This window comes from Triticum urartu, unplaced genomic scaffold, assembly GCF_003073215.2.
Source record: "Triticum urartu cultivar G1812 unplaced genomic scaffold, Tu2.1 TuUngrouped_contig_10284, whole genome shotgun sequence".
NCBI classification, from domain to species: domain Eukaryota; kingdom Viridiplantae; phylum Streptophyta; class Magnoliopsida; order Poales; family Poaceae; genus Triticum; species Triticum urartu.
Window position 1 is genome coordinate 1 of NW_024111135.1, and position 9,267 is coordinate 9,267.

General features: G+C 42.7%; 1 long non-coding RNA gene across 2 annotated transcripts; it reads left to right on the plus strand.

The window, feature by feature from the left end:
* The first annotated feature begins 13 nt into the window (after positions 1 to 13).
* Positions 14 to 2,382, plus strand: LOC125526488. Of its 2 annotated transcripts, XR_007291713.1 has the most exons (6): positions 14 to 743; positions 823 to 920; positions 1,274 to 1,377; positions 1,481 to 1,538; positions 1,908 to 2,005; positions 2,102 to 2,382. It is a non-coding gene; the product is annotated as an uncharacterized LOC125526488 (long non-coding RNA). The 2 variants fall into 2 exon arrangements; XR_007291712.1 differs by having other exon boundaries at positions 1,908 to 2,382.
* The last annotated feature ends 6,885 nt before the right edge of the window (positions 2,383 to 9,267 follow it).

Consider the following 9,267-nt stretch of genomic DNA (forward strand, 5'->3'; position numbering starts at 1 on the left):
TCGGGGGGGGTCCTGCGGCGGCAGCCTCATCGCAGGTGACACTGACATCGATCGATCTCTAGAACCCGCCTTCCTGCACTGCAACACGCCCATGCCGCCTCTCCTCCCTCTAAGGCCGATCTACTCAACACGTCAAGGTATCAACACGCAGGAATTCCTTTTTGTTCTCTAGCTGGTGCTCGACCAAATGATTCAATGAGTTTGGAATTGTAGAGGACATGGAAGGTCGCTTATTCAGAACCACGTATGATGTTCTTCAGTAATTAAACATCTTTTCTTACTCACTATATGTTCAGGTTGTGGAGCATACATTCTGGACCATACGTCCGGCAGACATTCTGTTAACTTGCAGGATATACTCACACATGTATAACTTGGCGGCTTGGCTTATAGTAGACGTCCTTTTCATTAGCTATACTCAGATCAAGTTGTGCTACTGAGGTAGCAGTAATTAATGATGTTGTAGTTAGTTGTAATCGATGAGGAAAAACAGGTCTGGGTCGTATTGTGTTATACCGAAAACCATTGAAAAATACCAATTTCAGAAATAATGACTTGCATATTAAATGTTTTATTGTATACAAATCTATATCCAGATCAGTTGTAGCAGTTATACTTCATATCGGAAATATTGATATTGCCAATGAAACATAAGATGATTTGTCTGGGAGACTATAATTAAGGATGATAGTCCAGGTTTCACCTTAAGTCTGTGGCAAAGCTATTGGAGTGAATACATTTTGGTGAGCATCAAGCTTCTTATTTTCTGTATGTTTAGTATGACGATAATCAAAATGCTAACTGTTTAAGTTTCTCTTGCAGATGTAAGTGCAATAACTTCATTCCTCGACATTTCTTTTGGGAGGCAGATGGCCTTGATGCCGTAGCATGAGTTGGTGTTGGCCATATGCCCATACGTAGTAAGATATATTGAGATTCAGATATTGTATGCTTTCCAATACCTCTATATATGGTCTGTACATCTACACGTATCAAATTTGCTTCTTTTTCTTAAAGTTATCTCTTGACTTCTCTTCCAATGCCATTGCAATATTTCCATTTTCACTTTACATTAGTAGAAATAAATTGTGCCTCTTAGTCATGAGATAGTATTGATCGCCATGCTCTTATGGTGATTATCTGACAAGTGTTTTATTTCAAATGTTGTGTTGTAGTTCAGATCATGACAAGGTTGATCATATCTTGGATTTAATCTTGCTTAGGTGTTTGTTACAAGTAACTTATATAGTTCCATGTTCCACTTCTACTACAGTTGGCATTGGCAACGCCAACTGGTTGGTGATACTTCATGTGAGGTTGATGAGGCAACACGAGGAGTTTGATATTCTACTGGATGCTCAACTATTGGAAAGCCAGGTTCTCTATAATTTTCGTGTATTGGAGTCCTCTTCAGTTTGTGTTCTTAGTGATGTACTTCTTTGAAGAGGCTAAATATATGGGTGATTTTATTTATCGGCAGTGCAACCGTCAACAGATTTAATTTATGTTCTCTTGCTCCAATAAGGGTTCGTGTCGAGGTATGCTTGCTAATTCTTCCCTAAGATACTTTCTAAGTGGTACTTAATTTCTAGGTACTTCAAGGACTTTGACTTTGTTAGTTAAAATTTTCAGTTTAATCCATGTGATCAATTTTTGTATGGGCAATGAAAGTTCATAAAATATTTGATTTTCTTGGTACTTGTTAGGTTACTACATGTGAGATTAATTGAACCCCTGATTATAAGTTTTCTGTTTGATCTTCTACATTGCCATTATGCTTGGTTGTTGAAGTGCATGGCAATCATAGGTCACATTACGCCAATTGTGCTTGTTAGGGAATGATTTTTGGAGACGTGCATACTGGTTAGAGGCCACATGATGCCAATTGTGCTTGCATAATTGTACAGATTGATTTTGGGGGACCTGCGTGGGATGCTCAACTCTGGCTTGAGCCTCTGAAGATGTTCCCCACAACCTGAAGATGTGAACTACCCTGCTGCTCCTGGTATATGTGTTGCTTCCGCTGGATGATGCCCTGTTGCCGCTGTTGCCTCAGCCCTCTAACTGTCGTCTTCTTCCCTTCTCTTGCTGCTCGATGAAGTTGCTCATGCTGCTAGCTTTGCATGCTATGGAGTTTTTGTCCCTACCTACGATAAATTCAGTATTGATCTACACATGTGTTTGTACAAAGTTCCAAGACCTGGCTGGTGATATAGTTTTGACTTCTAATGATTTGATCATGTATGCCTTTTTCTGGAGATATATGTATGTCAGTATGCATTATTAAGTATATACTGGGCATAGAAGGGGGTGTATTGTATCTCAGTGTGTAACATCATATTTTAACCGAATATTTTATTCAATCTGAATTTAGATCTTTTACTTAGCCTGTACTAGCTTCTGATTTCCTATGCTGCAAACTGTAATTAATTTTCTATAGCTGACGGCTATATACTACAGTTTGCTAATGCACTTGGGATCATTTCTGGTTTGATAATAAATGAAGGTATGTCTTTGGATCTTAACTAGAGCACCAACGTAAACTGTGTGAGAAATTAACACAAATGAAGTATTTGACTCATCTATAGATTGACATTATTTTAGCTTACTCCTTCAGTGCGTACACTTGATAATTGAGATTGGGACCCCCTTTTGTAATGATAGCACTGTAATCAGCAATTGATTGAGGATCGCTTGGCAAATAAGTGGGGATATCGTCACTCAATAAGATTGCAGTATGTGAAGTTTAGGCTCTTTGCAACATCAGATTCCAGTTGATGTAGATATGCCATGCTTACTATTTGACATGAATACTTTGTGTTGTGCTTCTTATCTCTAATAGTACTTTGTGTTTACTTATATAAATTAAAGGCCATAAATCAGGTTAAGACCATAGACTGGAGTCTCCTATGAATTTGACTCCGATGGTGGGGATCCCATTTCGGTGAAATCATGTTGCTATAACTTAAACACACCAGGAAGACAAGGGAGTAGTCGTTCCTTGGACTGGCATTTTTTTCAATGACGGCATCAGCATGGATGATCAATACAGGTGCTACCAGGGATTCTCTCGACCTGGCTCCTCCAGCCTCACTGGATGGTGAAAGTTTCAGTCAAATGAGTTTATTATGTATTTGACATGAGATGCTCCAAAAAGATGTAGTATGATACATCTATTTCACAAAGAAAGGCGGTCAATTATAATTAGCTCTAGCCTCTATTTACCCGTAAAAAAACCTGTCAAAAAACAAAAAAGTCTAGCCTCTATTTGCGCATACTTGGCATGGAAGCAGTATGTTTTTTCGTAAGATATGTCGCACCGCTCTACTCTTTGAAAAATCTTTACTACAACAAAATATTGTTTCAAGAAGCATTTTTTTTCTCCCGTTGCAACGCATGGGCTCTTTTGCTATTAAATGCCAAAGAACACAAAGAGTTCAAAGTTCGTGCTAATATCCTTTGTAGCCAACGCTGAGAAAGTTTTTAGTGATGGATGGAACATGTAATGGCACGCCTTGCTAGGGACCATGCACCCTGGAATGATGGTTAGTTGCTTAAGATCTATATATGTCAGCATGGTTACTTAATTATGATGGTTCCTTCAATACATTTGTGAGCTCTTGTTAATGTAGTCAATGCACATGTCAAGAGGGTTATGACTTGTGTTGGACATGTGCTGACAAACACGGGCAATGGACATGAAGTTCATACCCCTCACGTCGTGCGAGATTCGATCAAATGCATCGACCTAGACTTTTGTATTAAATTGATGATAAATATGTTCACCTATAATTTGATTTGAGTCATGTTGATTGTGTTAAATTGTAACAATAAGAAGATATTTATCGCAACACACTTGTAAGTCTGTGAGATTACAAGTTGTAAAGTACGAGATGGTTTTGTCTAATTTCTTTATTTCTAAATTTGTTTTGCCATGGCAACGCACGGGCATTCATAGTATTTGATAAAATTCAAATATGAAAACAGTGAAATTCCCCACTCTCTCTCCGAGGGTCCTTGAGTTGCTTAGGATTTCGAGGATCAAGCCAAAATGCAATAAAATATGATATGCAATGATGACCTAATGTATAACATTACAAATTGAAAATTTGGGATGTTACATTTTGGCAACATGTAATCCGGACAGAGGGAGTATGGTGTAAGAGTTAGGGATACGATAGGATAACACAGTAAAAAAACTAGTTGAATGTAAAATTGTACGTTAGCGGAATACGTACAGAAAAAACTAAGGCAGCATACACGTGTACGATTGGGAAACTAAGATGGCATTGCAACAGAGCACTAGAACAGCACTTCAATGTAAAAAACATGGTATGGTAGACAGATGAAGGACGTACTGATGAATAACAATGCATAAGATATTCAGAAGCATGATGTCCAAATTAAGCAGATGGCATTTGTACTTGAGATTAACTAGATGGCACACAAAAGTATTAAAGAACAACATAGGTAATACTAGAAGTGGTATAATACTATAATCCCCAGCCTGTGGGATAGCATTGGCTGATGGGTGAGAACTATGGAAAATCGTTACCTATACAACAAGGATCTTAGCTGAACTATGGAACAACGTTAACTCCTGAACAAGACCCGTAAGAGATCGGCATGAATATACAGTGAAATGTGATAATCTATTTTCCATGCTTAGATGAATAACAAAGCCATAAATGTTGCACACACGTAAGATGAGGGTACAACCTATCTGGCCGCCATCCATAGGAGTGAGCATCATGTGCTGACTTGTCGATGGCCCTGCAGTTGTTGTGGCTATCCATGTCGGGCACACACATTCGATGCAGGGAACTGTTGAGTGGGGACTATAGCTCCTTTTTGGTGTATGCTTCCCTTGTTGGAGCAGCTACGGTGAGTCGGAAGACGGTGTGGCTGAAGATGCAGATAATGCATAATGTTAAGAACGACACATCTTTTTGATCTGAAGAAATAAACTAAGAGATCAACAGCAAGGTACGAGAGTGGTCACACGTCTGTTGACTAAGACTAAATTGGGGTCACATGATTTTATTTTATTTTGGTACTATCCGATCTACGCCGGATGGCTTGATGGTCGTCTTGTGCCTCCCGGCTGACACTGTTAGGAATCTTCCCCGAAGAGCCAGGGACCAACGGTAGAGCACTTGCCTCCGCTATCCGTGGCCCCGGCCAAAACCCCGCTCCCCGCCCCACCGCACTGCCGTGGTTGCGCCGCCCCCGGGCCAATACACAAAGACTCCCCGTCATCCAGATCCGGCGGCGGCAGTACCTTGAACCCATGCAACTCTAAGATAGCCATCTAAGTGCTACTACCGCGGCGAACTTGCGGCCCCTCACCCTTACGTTAGACACCATCCAACCGACAGCCTAGGAGCTTCGCCGCCTCGAGGGGTGCTTCTTCCCACTGGGAATCGATTGGCCCAGAATAAAAATTCAGACAACTGACGCCTAAATAAAGTGATTTGAGATGAGGGTGCGACCTATCTGGCGGCATGGTGATGTAGGCAGGTCCAGCTGCCGAGTCGGTGAGGCCGGCGCGGTTGCGGTGGCCACCGGCGGCAGGGAAACATCGATGTCGCGACGGTCGACGGCTATGGGGAAGCAACGCCGGGACTCTGGACGGATCCGAAGTTGGAGCCGCTCCGGCGCCGTGAACAACGGCGGGGGCGAATCGGCTCTGGTACGGTTCATGCGGCCGTCGTCGAGGCAGCTCCAGCAGCACGGAGTAAGAGGCACACGACCTAGTGCACGACAGCAAATGGACAACTTCTCCGACATTAGGGAGGAGGGTGGCTGCGAAATTGGTGCAGTGGGGGCGCCATGGAGGAGGGGCTGAGGTTTCGTGGCTCGGGAGAAGGGAGCTTCCGGGGAGAAGGTGATTTGGCGCCCACGAGGTATGAATGGGGGGGGGGTTTGGGGGGGGGGTGGAATCATGTTTTACGGACGCATTTGTCTGAAATGTGAGGGGGAGTTACAGTTCTACCCCTGCCTTTAGGCTTCTCGGCTTGGGTCTGTGTACTGAGTGTCGGGGATAGTAGAGTAACTTTGCTTCTCCCCAAATAGTGGGCGGGAGCGATTTCGGGCGAGGAGGGCGTGTTTTGAAATATAGTGGGCGTAAGCGATTTCAGGCGAGGAAAGCGTGTTTTGAAAAAGTGGGCGCGAGCTATTTCGGGCGAGGAGAGCGTGTTTTGCCGACCGTGGTTTATCAATTATTCGGCACATGTCATTTCGGCCGAGGAGAAGGCACGCTTGCATGAAGTTATGAACCTACCCTCGATGCACAACGGGCCAATTAATGTGTCTCCCACATAGGATAGTAATTTGCGTCTCCCATTTATTTGCTCGGGAGAATTCCACTGAGCAGAGGATGTTTAACGGTTCGTTCAAAATTTGGGAGAACGAGCATCCACGTCTACCTTACTAAGTCGATTCGAATCAAATTTAGAAAGATTAGCTTGCCACTTCTTTTTTAGATGGAGAGATGATGCTCGGGAGTAATGTGTTTTTACATGCTCGTTGCTAGCGATTTACTATATGACAAATAGTTGACCCACTCAAAAACGGGAATCAAACCCAAAATGAAATATCTCGATTCAATTAAATAGCTCATTCACCAGGTCAAAATAGTGAACTAAATCCAAAATTGAACACGTCAATTGAATAGCATGTTGTACAGTATTATAGTACTCCATGAACATGTTGAAAGTCAAATTAATGAACTTGTTTGATATACGCATATATCCGTTCATGTGTGGATTGCAGACAACATGTTCTCCAATTTAAATATTTGAATGCAAGTTTATATCGAAACATGGTTTATATCAGTCTTTGATGCATAAAACGTGACCTCCCCCTCTCCCGGAAGGAGGACTCCTTCTCTCTCTCTCTCTCTCCAAAAATCTTCAATTCTGTCGCACGCATCCAACACACAAACCTTGTTGGTCCTCTCTCTTTCTCTCCATCTCTCTCTCTCTCTCTCTCTCTCTCTGTGTGTGTGTGTGCGTGGGGGGGGGGTCTTTCTAGTTCGCATGCATATATACTCCATCTATAGGTCTCTCTCGCACACTATGTATGATTCTCTAGTCCAAGCTAGATATCTTGGGTGCACTCATCGTACGCACACAAATTCCTTGGCTCGTTGCCCGTAAATCTCTCACGCACCACTTTGTCATCTCGGAGCTCTTCCCCCTCTCTCTCAAACTCTCCATCTACCTGGGTCACACATACACATGCATATCTCACTCGCACTCGATAGGCCCATCTAAAACTCTATCTCTCTCCCTCGTTCTCTCTCCATCTCACACGCACAGACACCCAATCTCATGCCTCGCTAGCTAAGTATGATGGTCTCTCACTCAATTGTAGGCACACGCAGTCCCCCCTATATGTATATTACTAGCTAATCTTAGTCTCCATCACAAACATGTGCATGGTCTATCTCGATTTCTCTCGGGGCATCTTTCTATCGCGCACGCACCTCCCTCGATCTCCCACCCATATAGTCCCCTCACGATCTCGAGGGGGTCTCTCTATCACAAACACACCCTCTCGCCCTCCCCATGTGTCCATGTTCTCCATGTGTCCCTCTCGACCTTTGTTCCTTGTTGGCCAGACCTCTATTGGACATGTGCTATAGGGGTGTCTCTCTCCGTTGCAAACAATCACACACTAGCTATCTTCGTGTATCTCCTTGCCTCGCTTTTCTATCTCAGAGATGCATGCGTGATATGTTCGCCTAAGAAACGTAAAAACACACTCTCTCTTTAATTTATCATTTTTTGTCACTTTCTCTTTCACACACATACTCATTTTGCACACTTACTCATTCTCCTTCATACGCACTTAATCCCTCTTGACTTAGGCACTCTCCTCGGTCTATAGCATATTGATTTATTGAAAAGTCAAACATCACAAAATTTGACCATGTACGTGGAGAAAAACAATTACATATGGAACGGCAAACATATACCATTAGATTCACCATGAGATGTAGTTTCGTATGATGTATCTTTGGTATTGAAGATATAGATAACATTTGTGTGATCAAAGTTTCCAAAGTTTGACTTCTAAAAAAATTACATGCACTGCATTATCGAGCGGATGTAATATCTCTTTCCCCCTCTCAGCTATCTGACACACCACTCAGCCTTATCGGGGCTCCTCAATCTCTCTCAAACTTTATATCTCCCTGGTTCACACATACACATGTCTCGCTCGCGCTATACATATAGACCCATCCAACACTCTCCTTCCTTGCTCTCTCTCTATGTGACACGCACCCCCCTAATAAGTACCATAATCCCTCACTCCATCATAGGCGCAAGCACTCCACCCCTCCTAAGTATGATTATCTCTCACTAGCCATCAGGAACACACGTATTGTCTCCTTCCATCCATATGTCTATTTCGATATCTCTCGTGGTATCTTCTATCGCGCATACACCTTGTCACTCGATCTCCCACCCATGTAGTCCCATCACGATCTCCAGGGGATATCTCTATGACAAACATACACTCTCTCCTCCCCATGTCTGCATTTTCTCCGTACGTCTCTCTCGACCTCTCTCCCTTGTTTGTTAGACCCCTCTTGGCCACGTGCTAGGGGTCTTGCTCTCTCGGTTGCAAACAACCACACACTATCTCCTCACCTTGCTTCTGTTGTCGAAGATGCATGTGTGATATGTTTGCATAAGACACACACGTTTTTCTCGACTTTTATTGAGTGTTGTCCATGTCTCTTTCACACACACACACACACACACACTTTTCAATCACTCTTTCTATTTCTCTCTCTCTCTCGCTCTAGTTAGGGACTCTCTCACGTCCATAAGCATATGGATGTTTTGAAAAGTCAAACCTTAGAAAAGTTTGACCAGGTATATGTGGAGAAAAACATTTACTTCTGGAAATATCATTAGATTCATCACAACATGTACTTACTTCATACTATCATTTATCTTTGGTACTGTAGATATAAGTAATTTCTTTATAAACTTGGTCAAAGTTTCAAAAGTTTGACTTTAAAAAAATGTTTGAACTACATTATCAAACGGAGGGATTAGCTCTTTCTCTCTCTCTTTGTTATCTCTCACGGGCCTCCCCTCTCACACGAACACTCTATACCGATGGATTATACGCTCACTGTGTCAGCGTATAGCTCCATATATTGTTTAGTTGACCGGTCAACCAGTCCACATGCTGCTTTGTCAGCTCGTGTTATGTATCTTCGTGTGCTGGCCCATGTGGCAGTGGGTG